This window comes from Lynx canadensis, chromosome E2, assembly GCF_007474595.2.
Source record: "Lynx canadensis isolate LIC74 chromosome E2, mLynCan4.pri.v2, whole genome shotgun sequence".
NCBI classification, from domain to species: domain Eukaryota; kingdom Metazoa; phylum Chordata; class Mammalia; order Carnivora; family Felidae; genus Lynx; species Lynx canadensis.
In genome coordinates, this window is record NC_044317.1 from 43,675,438 (window position 1) to 43,690,376 (window position 14,939).

A 14,939-nucleotide genomic window follows, 5' to 3' on the forward strand; every position below is an offset into this window, starting at 1 on the left:
AACATGTGGAGATTTGGGGAGAGCGGAGCACTAAGAGAGGGTATGGAAGCTTCACACGCCTCCCCCATCTCATGCTTTGCTCTATGTGTCTCTTCCATCTGGCTGTCCCTGGGTCATGGCCTTTTAGAACTGATGGGCGATCTCATATGTAAAATGTATCTGTGAGTTCTGTGAACCGCTCTAGCAAATTCACTGAACCCAAAAAGGGGGTCATGGTTACCTCGAACTGTAGCCAGTGTGTCGGAAGCACAGGTGACAGCTTGGACCAGCAACTGGTGTCTGACATGGCGGCGGAGTGCGTGGGGGTAGGGTAGTCTTGTAGGACTGAGCCCCTTGAGCTGTGGAATGTGACACTATCTCTAGGGAGAGTTAAGTTGCATTGCAAGACACCCAGCTGGTATCTAGAGAATTGCTTGGTGGTGTGGGGGAAGCCATCCCCCCCCCACCCCGTTCAGAATTGGTCCCAGAACCCCTGTACTGAGAGAAAGCAGATCAGTGGTTGCCAGGAGCCATGGAGGAGAAGGGGGAAGGATGAATGGGGAAGATGCCAGAGGGACATTTGAGAGTGATGAAAGTGTTCTAGAATTTGACTGGGGTAGGGGGTTACAGAGATTTCTACGTTTGTCAAAACCTCTCGAACTGTGTGCTTAAAATGGCTGCATTTTTATTGCGTGTAAATTTAGCCTTTCTAAAAATAGTTGATTAAAAAAAGTCATGCCACCTCGCCTCTCTGTGTCACCTCATATTATATGTGTACATAACGTCGGCGATAAACCTTCCCACATTTCAAAAAGCCACGCAGGTCTCTGCTTTTGCTGTGCCCTTCTGCAGACGTGACTGCTGTAATACGGGCACCCAGGTTACAGGAAAGGGCAGAAACCATGGTGCAAGCATGTGATCGGTGGCAACCAGCTCTTATCTGGGTGCCAGAGACCCACACGGTCTATGGCCAACTGGGGAATGCACAGCTCGTCAGAACTCAACTCCTGTCTTGTCACCAAGAAAGGCTGTGGGCTCAGGGCTGCCATACCTTCCGCTTCTCCCAGCTGAAAACCCAGCTGTTACCAATGTTTTTTGAAATCTTACCCCCCTCCTTTTTTTTTTTAAAGCCGATGAAACGTTAAAGTGTTGTGTGCGGTGAAAAAGAGGCAGGCCTGAGGGCTGTGATCTGGTTCTCAGGCTTCCAGTGTGGCCCCTGCAGCGGTGGACACCGAGGAGGGTTCAGATACTGGGAATGGGTGACGGAAGAAGCAGGAGGAAGTGTCATTTTGCCACAAGTGCAGCTCAGAGATAACTTTGCCCGGATCCGATGGCAAACAGCTGCAGAGATCTGCTGACTTTCTAAAATCGTTCTTAGCATTTCCAAGTCCCTGCCCCGGCCAGCAGCCCTGCTCTAAAGCTACCCGCCACCCCGCCCTCTCAAGGGAGGTCTCTGGCGGACACAGGCAGGGCAGAGCAGAGGTGCCCACGGAGGAGCTCCCACAATCCCTGGGGGCCTCTATCTCAACCCTGGCTCCTCCTCCCGCTCCCATGCTCTGGTAGGCATTGTTCTGGAAGGCCGTCCCCTTTTGCTCTTGCTCTCCACCCTCTCTCCCCAGGTGTTCTAATCCATGACCACGGCTTTCACCATTGATGACTCCCAAATTTCCATCTCCAGCCCCAGACTCTTGTGCGCCCAACTCTGAACATCTCAACTTCACACGTCCGAACTGAGCTCTTCATTCCCTTCCCCACATCTGAACCCCCACCCCAACAACCATCCACCTACCTGCCCCTGCCAGAAACCCAGGAATCTTTTTTTTTTTTAAAGGTTTCATTTTTTTTTATTTTTAAAACGATCATACAATAAAAAGGAACTTTTTCAGGGAGGACTAAACAGTTCTGTGAATTTTAACACTCATGGATTCCTGTAACCACCACCACGATCAAGATAAACAACAGTTATAGTCACTTCTTCCCCTGGCTCCTAACCACCGACAACCACAGGTCTATCGTATTTATCTCTTCAAAAACGACACCTAAATGGAAGCATCCAGTCTTTAACCTTTTGACACTTTCTTCTTCCACTCAGCAAAAGGTCTCTGAAATTCGCCCCGGTTACTGTGAGCATCACGGTTTATTTCCTTTTAGTGCTAAGTGGTTCGTTCCACTGTCTGGCTACACCACCATTTGCTTATCCGTGCACCCACTGAAGGACACTTGGGTTCTTTCAGTTCAGGACAGTCATGGATAGAGCTGCTCGAAACATTCACGCACTGGTTTTTTGTGTGGACTCGAGTTTTCACTTCTCTGGGTCAAATATCCAGGAGAGGGATGGCTGAGTCATCTGGTAGTTGAATGTTTCACTTTTAAAGATACCTTCCACCTGTTTGCTGTCGGTTGTACCACTCTGCATTCCTTCCAGCCATAGAAGAGACTCAGCGCTCCGCCTCCTTGTGGCACCTGGTGGCCCTGGCGGCCGTTTGGACAGGTGTACAGTGGTCAGAAAGCCATTCTTAGAAGGCAACTATCCCACCAACGCACAACAGCCATTCTTGACGCCCACTCCCTTACTGCCCACACGCAATTCATCATCGAGTCCTACTGCGTCTATCTCCAGAATGTGTCTGGCACAAACCTGCTTCTCTCCAGTGCATAGCTACTAGGATCTCTCACCTGGACTCCAAAAGCTTCCAACCTGGCTTTTCTACTTGTCCTCATTCTCGTTGGTTCATATCACAGCCAGGGGGGGCCTTTGAAGAACATAATTGGATCGTGTCATTGTCTACTGTCCATTCCTATCCTCTCTTCCTGGCTTCCAGGCCCTGTGCCATCTGTCCCTGCCTCTCCCTGTCTCTAAGCCCTTGGGGGCTCATCCTACTTTCATCGACATCACTCTGCTGGCCTGGCCTCGAGCAGCCAAGTTCTCAGTCTCTGCACACAGTTTCTCCTCTGCTTGACCTGGCCGGGTCACCTCTTCTTTCAGGTTTTCTTGCCAGCGTCACTTTAGAGAGGCCTTCCCTGATCACCCCATCTCAAGTAACCCTCACCACTTGACATTATCCCACACTGCGCTATGACAGTTTGATTTGCATATTTGGCTGTTCATTTTTTTTAGTATGTAGTTCCTCCCTGTACGCTGGGAAGCCCTTGCCAGCAGTCACCATGTCTGTTTCATTTGTTCTGTATACCCAGGTGCCTAAAACAGTATCTAGCACAGAATAGGCATTTGGTACTTGATAAATAAATGAACGAATAAGAAAAAGTATCTCTAATTTTCCACTGTCATAAATAATGCTACAAAAAACATCCTTTTCCATAAATGTCAGTGCATTTATACATTTTGTAAGAGGTGCCGCTGTATTATATGGTACATGCATTTGATATTTTAAATATTGACAAATTACCTTCCCCAGATGAATCAACTCTGTCACCAACCGTCTGTAGGAGGCTCCATACCTCTGCAACAAGGGGAAATATCACATTGTAGCTTTTTTTTAAGTTGGCATTTAAAATTCAGTAACTCGGTGTATTAGGGTCCTCCAGAGAAAGAGCCCATAGGATGTGTGTATGCATGGAAAGAGATTTATCTAAGAAATTGGCTCATGTGACTGTGGTGGTTTGGGAGCCCAAAATCTGATGGAGGAGGCTGGTAGGCTGGAGACTCAGGTCCAAAAAGTTGCAGTTCAAGTCCAAAGGTAGTCTGGGGCTGGGAGACAAGGAGGAGTCAATGTGGCAAATGAAATATGAAGGCAGTCCGCTGGAGAACTCCCTCCTGCTCAGGGAAGGCCAGCCTTCTATTCAGGTCTTCAACTGATTGGAGGGAAATCTGCTTCACTCAAAGTCTACCAATTTAAATGTAAGTCTCATCCAAAAGTATCTTCACAGAAACATCTAGAATAACATTTGACCAAATACATGGGCACTGTGGCCCAGCCACGCTCATACATAAAATTAAGCATCCCCTCAGTACTATTTTACTTTTAATTTCTCTTATAAAAAGTGAGGTAGCAGGGTGCCTGGGTGGCTCAGTTGGTTAAGCATCTGACTTTTGATTTGGGCTCAGGTCATGATCTCACAGTTAATGATTTTGAGCCCCATGTCAGGCTCCATGCTGACCTGTTTGGGATTCTCTCTCTCTGCTCCATTCTGGCTTGCGCGTGTGCATGCATGCATGCTCTCTCTCTCAAAATAAGTAAATAAACTTAAAAAAAAATGAGGTAGCAAATATTTGCATATTGAATATAGTCATTTATCTTTTTTCCTATAGTTGCCTTTTTCTTATTAGTTTGCAGGGTATTTGCATATCTATCAATGTTTGCATTTACAAATGCTTTTTCAGTTTTATATGCAGAAAGATGGGGTCTTTTACTTTGTTAGTAACTTTTCCCATAGCTTTATATTTTTATGTACTAAAGTTTATCATTACTTCCATGACTTCTACATTTATGTCATGCTAGAAAAAAAGCCTTCTCAATTGCAAGGCTTAAAAACGATCTTATATAATACCTACACAACTTCTATACTTTTAAAAGATATATCTGATATTTAGCATAGCTGGATTTTACTTTTATTGTCAAGTTGTAACTCTTTCAAACGTATACTCAGCTATCCCAACATAATTTACTGAATAGCCCATTCCCTCCCACTGATGCGAAATGGGTTTGGATCACTTAATTAGAAAGAATCCTTCACATGTAATCAATACAATACATCACATTGTAATCAACTGCAATACATCGTAAACAATAAGACATCATCATTTTTACCCAACCTATTAGCAAAAAATATTAAAGATTCAAAATATCCACTATTGCAGAAGGTGCACAGAAATGGGTACCCTCATACATGGTTGGTAGGAACATAAATTACTGAACATTTTCAGGAAGGTAATACATAAATAGCTATCAAAAATTTTAAAGAACATCTCTTTGACCCAGGAGTTCTATCAATTATATATCTAAAAATCCATCTAACCAGTGGCGCCTGGGTAGCTCAGTTGATTAAGTGTCCGACTTTGGTGCAGGTCATGATCTCGTGTTTCAAGCCTGGTTCAAAATCTGTCTCCCTCTCTCTATGCCCCTCCCCCGCTTGCACTCTGTCTCTCTGTCTCTCTCTCTTTCTCTCTCTCAAAAGTAAATAAACATTAAAAAAATTTTTAATACATGTAACAAAAATACATGTATTTAGATAGATAGACAGACAGACATTTACTGAAGCACTGTTTGTCATTACAAAAGACCTGAAAACTTCAATAATGTGACAGTTCATCAGACATATTAAATAGTGAAAAATGAAGTTTGAAAGCAATATGCATAGTATTACTCCATCTATGCAATTTTTAAAACTTTACATTTCTATATGTACATATATGGATATAAATAAACAGATTACCCCTAGAAAGGAAGAAGTGCATTGGGGAAGTGAAGTAGCATTTCACATTTCACTTCTGTATTGTTGAATCCTTTGACAAGAAGGATATATTCTTGCATGATTATGTAAGCTTTTAAAATTAAAAAAAAAAAATAGTGGAGGAACATTCACCACCTTGATTCTGACCAAGCTGGAACACAGAATAGGGCACAGAAGTTTCAGGTGCTTGCAAAAACAGACACATAGATCAATGGAACAGAATAGAAAACCCAGAAATGGACCTGCAAATGTATGGCCAACTAATCTTCAACAAAGGAGGAAAGAATATCCAGTGGAAAAAAGACAGTCTCTTCAGCAAATGGTGTTGGAGAAACTGGACAGTGACATGCAGAAGAATGAACCTGGACCACTTTCTTACTTACACAAAAAATAAACTTTTAATTTTAATTAGGCTTACACCATGCACAAAAAATAAACTCAAAATGGATGAAAGACCTAAATGTGAGACAGGAAACCATCAAAACCCTAGAGGAGAAAGCAGGCAAAAACCTCTTTGACCTCGGGTACAGCAACTTCTTACTAGACAGGTCTCCAGAGGCAAGGGAAACAAAAGCAAAAATGAACTATTGGGACCTCATCAAGATCAAAACCTTCTGCACAGCAAAGGAAACAATCAACAAAACTAAAAGGCAACTGATGGAATGGGAGAAGATATTTGCAAATGACATATTAAATAAATAAAAGGCTAGTAGCCAAAATCTATAAAGAACTTATCAAACTCAACACCCAAAAAACAAATAATCCAGTGAAGAAATGGCCAGAAGACATGAACAGACATGTTTCCAAAGAAGACATCCAGATAGCTAACAGACACATGAAAAGATGTTCAACATCATTCATCATCAGGGAAATACAAATCAAAACCAAAATGAGTTACCACCTCTCACTTGTCAGAATGGCTAAAATTAACAACTCAGGAAACAACAGATGTTGGTGAGGATGTGGAGAAAGGGGAACACTTTTGCACTGCTGGTGGGAATGCAAACTGGCGCAGCTGTTCTGGAAAGCAGTGTAGGGGTTCCTCAAAGTATTAAAAATAGTTACCTTACAACCCAGCAATGGCATGACTAGGTATTTATGCATAGGATATGAAAATGTTGATTTGAAGGGGCACATGCGCCCAAATGTTCACAGCAGCGTTATCAACAATAGCCAAATTATGGAAAAAGCCCAAATGTCCATCACCTGATGAATGGATACAGAAGATGTGGTGTGTGTGTGTGTGCATTGTGTGTGTATGTGTGTGTATATATATATATATATATATATATATATATACACACATATATATATGTATATATGTGTGTGTGTATGTGTATATATATATTTATTTGAAAGATATATATATATTTGACATATATATTTGATAGATATACACATATATATATACATACATACATACACACACACACACATATATAGTCATCAAAAAGAATGAAATCTTGCCATTTGCAACAATGTGGATGGAGCTAGAGTGTATTATTCTACGCAAAGTCAGACAGCCAGAGAAAGATAAATATCATATGATTTCACTCTTAAGTGGAACTTAAGAAATAAAACAGATGAACATAGGGGAAGGGAAGGAAAAATAAGATAAAAACAGGGAGCAGGAGAAAATACAGGAGACTCTTAAATATAGAGAGCAAACAGAGGGTTACTGGAGGGGTTGTGGGAGCAGGGGAAGGCTAAATGGGTGAGGGGCATTAAGGAATCTACTCCTGAAACCATTGTTACACTATATGCTAACTTGGATGTAAATTTAAAATTAATTAATTAATTAAAAAATAAAAAAAAAATAAAATCCAGAATGGAGGGGCCTGTACTCAAAGTATCTGACCCCCTACCCTAGTTAGTCCTGGTATATGCTCAATATATTCAATGAATTACTTTAAAAAAAGTTAGCTTAGGGGTGGGGGGATGGGCAAAATGGGTGAAGGGGAATGGGAGGGACAGGATTCCAGCTAAGGAATCAATAAGTCGTGGGGATAAAAGCCACAGCACAAGGAACAGAGTCAATGATATCATAATAGCGATGCATTGGGATAGACCGTAGCTATACTTGTGTTGAACACAGAATAATATACAAACTTGGGAATCGCTACGTTGTACATCCGAAAGTAATGTAACGTTGTGTGTCAACCATATGCAACTAAAATACATTGTAAAATGAAAATTAACGTGGTAACTTAGAAAAAAGATCAACAGACGCCAAGTGCCACCACATCCCCATCCAATGGAAGGCGTTAGACCATCCACACGGACTCTGGAAACCGGTTTTATCAGCCCTGGTTCAAGGCCCACGTCTAGGCCAGATACAAGGAACTGGGACGTGGAAGAGGAGACACTGAAAACTTTCTGGAACGCTGCGAGTGTACCGTGTTCTGACTCCAGTGGGAGGACGACGGGGAGCTTCCTGCTCGCACATAATGCACAACAGATGGGCTTGAAGACAGCCACCGGCAGGGCTTGACATGTCCCTGAAGTTTAGAGGACGCGAAGGCTGGTGCCAGAAGCTTGCTGGGAAAAATCAAACCAGGACAAGCGGCCACACTGGCGGTGAGCTGCTGTCCTACTGACAATGGTACGGTCCACGGTCCCCTTGGACCAAAGGGGGACCCTCTGCTGGCGAGCCAGTCTAGTCATTTCATGAATGACCCCACCCAAGAGTCAGCCCGGAGGCCCAGTGAGGTCCCACAGAGAGGAGGCCCAGGAGCAGAGACCGGACTGAGTGACCGGGTGGAGGAGGCACTCACATCCAAAGGAAACGCAGAGAAAGGTTCCAGCTGGGAGGTCCAAGAACCTGCAAAGGGCCTCCACTGGAGACCGAGTCAGCACTAGACATGTCCCGCCCAGAGGGCATCAGCCCCAGGTCATAACCGTACCAGGCCAGCTAGACATTCCCGGCCCCTCCTGCATCCTCTCTGCCCACGGGGAGGGGCCGGAAGCTGTAGCTAACGAGTAGGAGAGCATAGGAGACCAGACGGAGCCAAGAAAGAGAAATCCCACCGCGCCAGGCCCTTCCTCTGCAGGCTGTCAGTCGGCGACATCGCAGAGCCGGGAGGGAGAAGTGCTCCCCGGAACAGAATTGGGAACTTTGATATTACACCGGGCTGGAGCTACGTGATTATTCCACAGACCGGACTCTTACCGTCTAAGAGTACCCACAGGAGCCAGGGCCCTCGAGAAGTCGTGCTACCACAGGACGAAGGGTTGTGGGGGAAGAAACGAAGTTAGGGTTTACTGGCATCTGTCAAGTCCCGCTCTTTCCATAACGCGGCTATATCCCATTTGAGATGGCCTCAGGGTGCAGAATTCACCTCCTCGGAATTCTGCATCAGCACAACAGGTAGGGCAGCACCCGTGCTCTGAGCCAGGCAGGCCCGGCCCATCCGCTGATACCAGGCTCGCCCCGGTGCCTGTCTGCAGGGCATCTGGCCCCGGGCCCATTTACTCTTAGGACGTGATCCCCAGGTGAGGTTAAACACACAGTCACACAAATATCTTGACAGGACCTAGTTTTTAAACCCATGGCTCATTTCTGGTTCTACACTTCACCGCACACTGTCAAAAAGCAGGCAGAGAAAATCCTACAACTATTTTGTGAATGGTACAGTCCCATTTCTTATTTCATGGTAAGAGGCTGTTCTACCATTACAACCCCATTTGAGAATATCGTCACCTTTTTTTTTTCTTCATAGACTGGGAACTTCAAAAAATGGAAGTGGTCTAGGCTGTCCTGACCGCTGAGGGGCCCTGCTGTAAGAACACTGAGCATCCTTCAGTTCCCCAGCACCTGACTCCCTTCCCGTGTTTAGGGAACTGCCCATGTCTGAATCTTTAGTCTTGGTGGGAAGCAGAGCCTGGCTCCCACCAGAGAAGCTGATAACGCTGGGACCTTGTTTTCTGGGCATCTCTCCTGTGTTTAGCTAATCAGGTTCAGCTGCCCAAACTCAAATCTGAGGCTACAAAGTGGTACAAAGAAGGAAGGCAGCAGGGAATTGCTCCCGGCGGTGGCAGCAGTGGTGGCAAATAGAATGTGACTCTAGGGCCGCAGCGTGTGTGGGTTTGAAGGGGAGGGGCTCCTGTGCCCTCACTGGACTGGGTTGGGTGGCATAGCTTTTAACGTGGTCCTGACTGCACAGCTCCCTTTATTCTCCAAGCTTCGTTCTCCAGCCTTCCTGGCAGATCTCTGAGCTACCCAACATGTTATCATATCATCTCTAAATTAGCAGAGTTGGCTTCTGTTGCTGCAATTAAGAGCCATCACTGAGACGCTGTCCAGAACGGTGATTATGGGCTAAGAGAGCCTGCATCCTATTGAGTGATGTGAAACCCATTAGTAATCAGTAAAATGGGGATGCATTAAAACAGCAAACAGACACTGCTTGATAGCCATTGAACTGGCAAAAATCCAGAAGCTGGATAATGCCAAGTATGGGTGGGAATGGGTGGGGATCCAATGGCCAGGAGGCCCGTAGCTCTGTCCTCTTCCTTTTTTATGTCTACCTTGGTCCTATCCACTCTCCCACCTGGGGCAGCCCAACAGAAGAGAAGGCTCTGGCTGGGTGGTGTGGGATGTACTCTATCACGTACAGGACCGTCTCTGCTTAATCACAGGTGTTTGTGTGACACACAGCACAGCTCGTGAAGAATGCTCAGTAAATGTTAGCTGTGGATGTTTTCTCTTGCTTTTAATTTTTTTTTTTTTAAGATCACACACACCCAGAAAAAAGTTTTTTGGTTTTTTTAAATGTTTTTATTTTGAGAGAGACAGAGAGTGTGTGCATGCATGCACACACACACACATACACACACGCGCGCACGCGAGCGGGGAAGGGGCGGAGAGAGGGGGAGAGTGAGAATCCCAAGTAGGCTCCACGCTGTCTGTGCAGAGCCCAATATGGGGCTCGATCTCATGATCTAACAGCACAAAAGGATCTACACAGAAAAGTCTCCCTCCCATCCCAACACCCAGTTCTCCTTTCCAGAGACAAACCACGGCTCATGCGTGTCCCGTCCCCAATCTACACTCACCCGGCATCCAGAAGGATCCTTTGGAAACGTGAAACAGCTTACCTCACACCTTTGCCCACCATATTCCAGGTGTCACTCCACAGCCAGGAGGCCCCACGTGGTCCCGGGCCTGCTGAGCACCTGACTTCATTAGCACAACTCTGCCCTCTCCTGGTCCCCTTGCTGCCGCTCCGGCCTGCCTGGCCTCTCCCAACACACCGGCTTCCCTCGGGGCTTGCCGTCCCTGCGTCCGGAACACCACGACAGTCTCACACCTCATTCTCTTCTTCCTTGCGGGTCTCTGCTCAAACATGACCTCCTCTGAGAGGCCTTCGCAGACTCGCCCTCTTGTCTTCCTTCTCGACAGACTCGAGTCTGTCTTCCTTCTTAGCCCCAGTCCAACCCCCGGCTTATGCTACGATCCATCCGCAGACTGCCTTGCACCAACGGAATGTCAGCTCCGCGAAGCAAGGCCTGTTCGCTGCTGATTCCCCAGCACTGGCGAGGGTGGTAGCATGGGGGCTGCTCAGGAAACCCTCACTGAGTCAATGTGTGGGCGTGTGTCCCCTTCTCTCACGCAACGCGCCATTCCTACGACATGCTTTTTCCTTTTAACAATACATCTCGCAGTTTGATCTACGCTGGCATTTGCAGATCTGCCTGGTTACCTGTAGCAGGTGCATGGCGGGTCTACCGACTGGGTGCCCCATGGCTTTTACTCCATCAGATCCCTACTGACGGATAGAAGTTGTTCCCAGTCTTTTATTATCACAGAACAAACAGACAAAGAACACTGTGAGGATGTACTTCATGCACACGGGAAAGTACATCCATATAATAAACTCATAGATGTCAGCGTGTTGGACCAGATGGTATGGGGTTTTTCATTCTGAAAGGCATCAGCAAATCGCACCCTCCAGAGAAGTGTCCCAAGTAATGAGGGGAGAGAGAGGAGCAGGACATGAGGTCAGAGAGTGACAGGGACAGGAAGCCAACACAGTAGAGCCTGCAGGCCACAGTAAGGACTGTGGCATCGACAAGAGATGGGGAGGTCACGGGGTTTTGAGTAGAGGAGGGATGTGACTACTTAGGTTCTAACAGGACCATTCTGGCCGCCGTGTGGAGAACAGACTGAAGGGGCAACAGGAGTAGCAGGGAGATCAGACAGGAGGAGATCGTTCAGGGACACAGGCGAGCGATGGGGATGACAGCTTGAACCAGGGTGGCAGCGGAGGGTGTGGTCAGTGGTGAGATTGGGGATATATTGTGAAGAGACAGCGGAAGACGTCTGCTCATGGAATAAATGGCAGAGGAAGAGAAGAATCACAGCTCTGTCTTGGGGTTTTGGTCTGAGTAACTGGAAGGAGGGGGTGGCAAACCTGTGTACCCTGGGGCCCCACTCCCGAGACGTGGGAAGCCAGGGCACACAGAGGCAGCAGCCGGCGGAGGGAGTGGTGGCCAGAAAACCTTAATTTCCTAACAGGTGAGGTTTCTCCATCTTCGACTGCACGCAGTCGACCTCCAAGGGGTGCAGCTGAACCGCAGTGGGCTGAGCTGTCCAGGGGGCTGGCTCAAGAGCAAGTACGGCAGTGACTACCTTGAACCCTGCTCCCTGGATGGGCCCGTGTCCTTCCCTTCCCCTGGTGGCGCATGCCACTGAGCGTGTGACTGGACACCACTGTTCCTTAGCCTCTTAAAATGTTTCCCAGAGACTTCATGTTCAGCACCCCCCTCTGGCCTTTCCCCAATCTGTTGGTGCTGATGCTGAAGAGGACAGTGATGAAGACACAGTGATGTGTGTTAGGAGGAACAAGAAGGGGGCTGTCAGCTTCTGCCTGGCTAGGGCAGCTTATCGGGACACACCAAAGACCAAGAGAGGGAGATAAGATCAACGGATGCAGATGTGACAGCTGTCTGTCCTCTGAGGTCGAACAACTCCAGATGACAGTCAGCACTCTCTAACTCCCTCCTGGGCCCTCTCACCGCCGCCCACAGGCTGAGCGGCCTGACCTGGCTTCTGCACCCAGCCACCCTGGCCTCCTTTCGGTTCCTCTGACGCAGCAAGTCTGTTCCCGCTGTCCCCTCTACCTGCAACGCTCTACCCATGGCTGGCTCCTCTCCTCCGTGCGAACATCCCTGCTTAGCCCAGGCCTTTCCTGACAGCTCTCTCCCCCAAAAGCCCCACACCAGCCTCCCTCTTGATTTCCCTTTCTGCTTCCTTCCTTCACTTGAAATTCCCTGGATGGTTTCCCTGATTACTGTCTGTCCCATTCGCCCATGTCCGCGGCGCCTAGAGCAGGGTCTGCACGGAGCAAGGGCTCAAGGCGTCTGACAACTGGGGGGTGCGGTGATGTGAAAGGTGAGGCACATGGAGGAAGCCCACGTGCCAATCAGCCGTGAGCAGCCTGGGCAACGCTTCACTGAAGGAAAGCAGGGATGCTGCGTGGCCCGCCCCCGTGACGCGGCTGTGTGCGAGGTCCACGGAGCCTGCTGGTTCTCTCAAACAGTTTAGTCTGCACTCCCCTTTCTACCCTGGTGACCCTGGGACCTGAGCACCAAGGACATCCCAACACTGCTGGCTTGGGTGACAGAACGGAGATAAAAGGGAAGACAAAAAGTGCAGGTTCTGACCTCCTTGTCGCTTGTGTCGGCAGCTGGCAAGCTCTTATGGGCACCCCCAGCTCTTGTCCTTTCACTCCAGTTATGCAAGTGCCTGTGACATGCAAGGAATTGTACATTGGTTTTTTTCTATGGACAAACTTCAAAACAGTCCCTTGCGGAAGAGCCAATCTTACCTAGATGCCACCCCAACATCCCATGGGAAGGCCAACATCCCAAGGGTGGGCTAACAGACTCCCGTGGTCTCCCGTGGTCCTAGCACCTGCTAATAGATTCTTCAGCTCTGTTCTGACTGGGGAATCAGCTCCTTGGGGACAGGGGTGGAGAAAGGAGGACCCTCCCCTGGCATTTTAGGATGAGAGCAGCCTTATGTGGCAGCACTCTTCACCTTTCCAGTAAGTTTCTGTCGCTCAATCAAATGCAGACAGCAACATGGTACAAATTAATTTGGTAGAGAGTGAAAGATAATTATGTTCCCTTTGCCCATGTGTATCAAGCATCAAAACCAATTCCTGAATGCCCATTTTAGGACAGGTACAGTGTAGGTTAGGGAAGGCCAGCCTACAGGAACATAGAGAGATCACTTGGGGACCAACGTGGGGAGTGATAGGCAATAAGAGATGCTTTCTGGGGGGCGACTGGGTGGCTCAGTCGTTTAAGCATCCAACTTCGGCTCAGGTCATGATCTCACAGTTTGTGAGTTCTAGCCCTGCGTTGGGCTCTGTGCTGACAGCTTGGAGCCTAGAGCCTTCTTTGGATTCTGTGTCTCCCTCTCTCTCTCTCTCCGCCCCTCCCCCACTTGCAGTCTGCCTCTCTCTCTCAAAAATAAATAAATATTTTAAAAAATTAAAAAAATAAAAAAAGGAAGGGACCTGATGGGCCAGAGGAAGTCAGACAATGCTTAGGACACTAATGAGTTTCAGAAGAGCCTCCTAGAAAGAGAACAGGAAACTGATTATGTCAGGGGCCTTGAGAGAAAAGATGGGGAAGGAAAGGGTGCAGAAAGAGTGGAAGGAGCAGGAAGAGGCCACATGTTCAAAACTGAAATAATTTCCCATGCAAAGGAAAACAGAATTGATTACTTGAAACGGGGAAAGAGGAGGAAGCCCAAAAGAAGAGTTGTGATCTGGATTCTGGGAGAAATAAGTTTGGTGGGGACAGAATTTGGTGGGGGATCCAGAGGGTCAAACTGCCTTGGGAAGAGCTCAGCTACTGACCTTCCTCTCTTTGACCACGTGACTCATCCAGGTATAAAAGTCTCGTGTTTGTGGAAGAGAAAAAGGTGGTCCAGTTAGACAAAGTTCTTCCTGCTCCTGAGACCCAACGAATTTGAAAAGCCATCTGACTGTCTCCAGGAAAAGGCAAGACACCCAACTTTGCTTGTGCTCAGGGAAGAGTTCATTGGGATCACAAGCCCACAAAGGGATGGGACAGAAGGAAGGAGTGAGTGTAGATAAACTTATGAAGGGGGGGCAGAGTATGGAGTTTACTCTCCGAGGAGATAGGACGAGAGGTCAGAGAGATGGGAAAGGGGCCAGGACAAGTCAAATGGCGAGCTGGTGGTGCTGGTGGGGGCTGAGTGCAGGTGAGAGGGGTGGGAAAATGAAAAGTGAGCTCAGCCCCAACTAGATGGGAATGACCCTGTTCACCTGGCCCTCTACCTCAGATGCTCTGCTCTGGGAACGTGATACCTAGATGGGACACCAGTAACATGCTAGCAGTAACAGGTTGAGGACTCAAGTTTTATTTTAAATGTCTCCCTTCTAGCGGTAAATAAGAGATTAAACGTTATACTCGATCGACATAAAACTCACATACATGTGCTTTCTTCAGGCAGCGAGAAAGGGTGCATTTGCAGGTAGCAGGCTGGGAATTGTGGTACTTCTAGAGAAATC

At 47.3% G+C, this 14,939-nt stretch overlaps 1 long non-coding RNA gene across 1 annotated transcript; it reads right to left on the reverse strand.

The window, feature by feature from the left end:
* Positions 1-1,812: 1,812 nt before the first annotated feature.
* LOC115503569 lies at positions 1,813-13,735 on the reverse strand. Its single transcript, XR_004343005.1, has 3 exons — positions 13,057-13,735; positions 3,387-3,440; positions 1,813-2,451 (listed from the first exon to the last, which is right to left on the reverse strand). It is a non-coding gene; the product is annotated as an uncharacterized LOC115503569 (long non-coding RNA).
* Between the last annotated feature and the right edge of the window lie 1,204 nt (positions 13,736-14,939).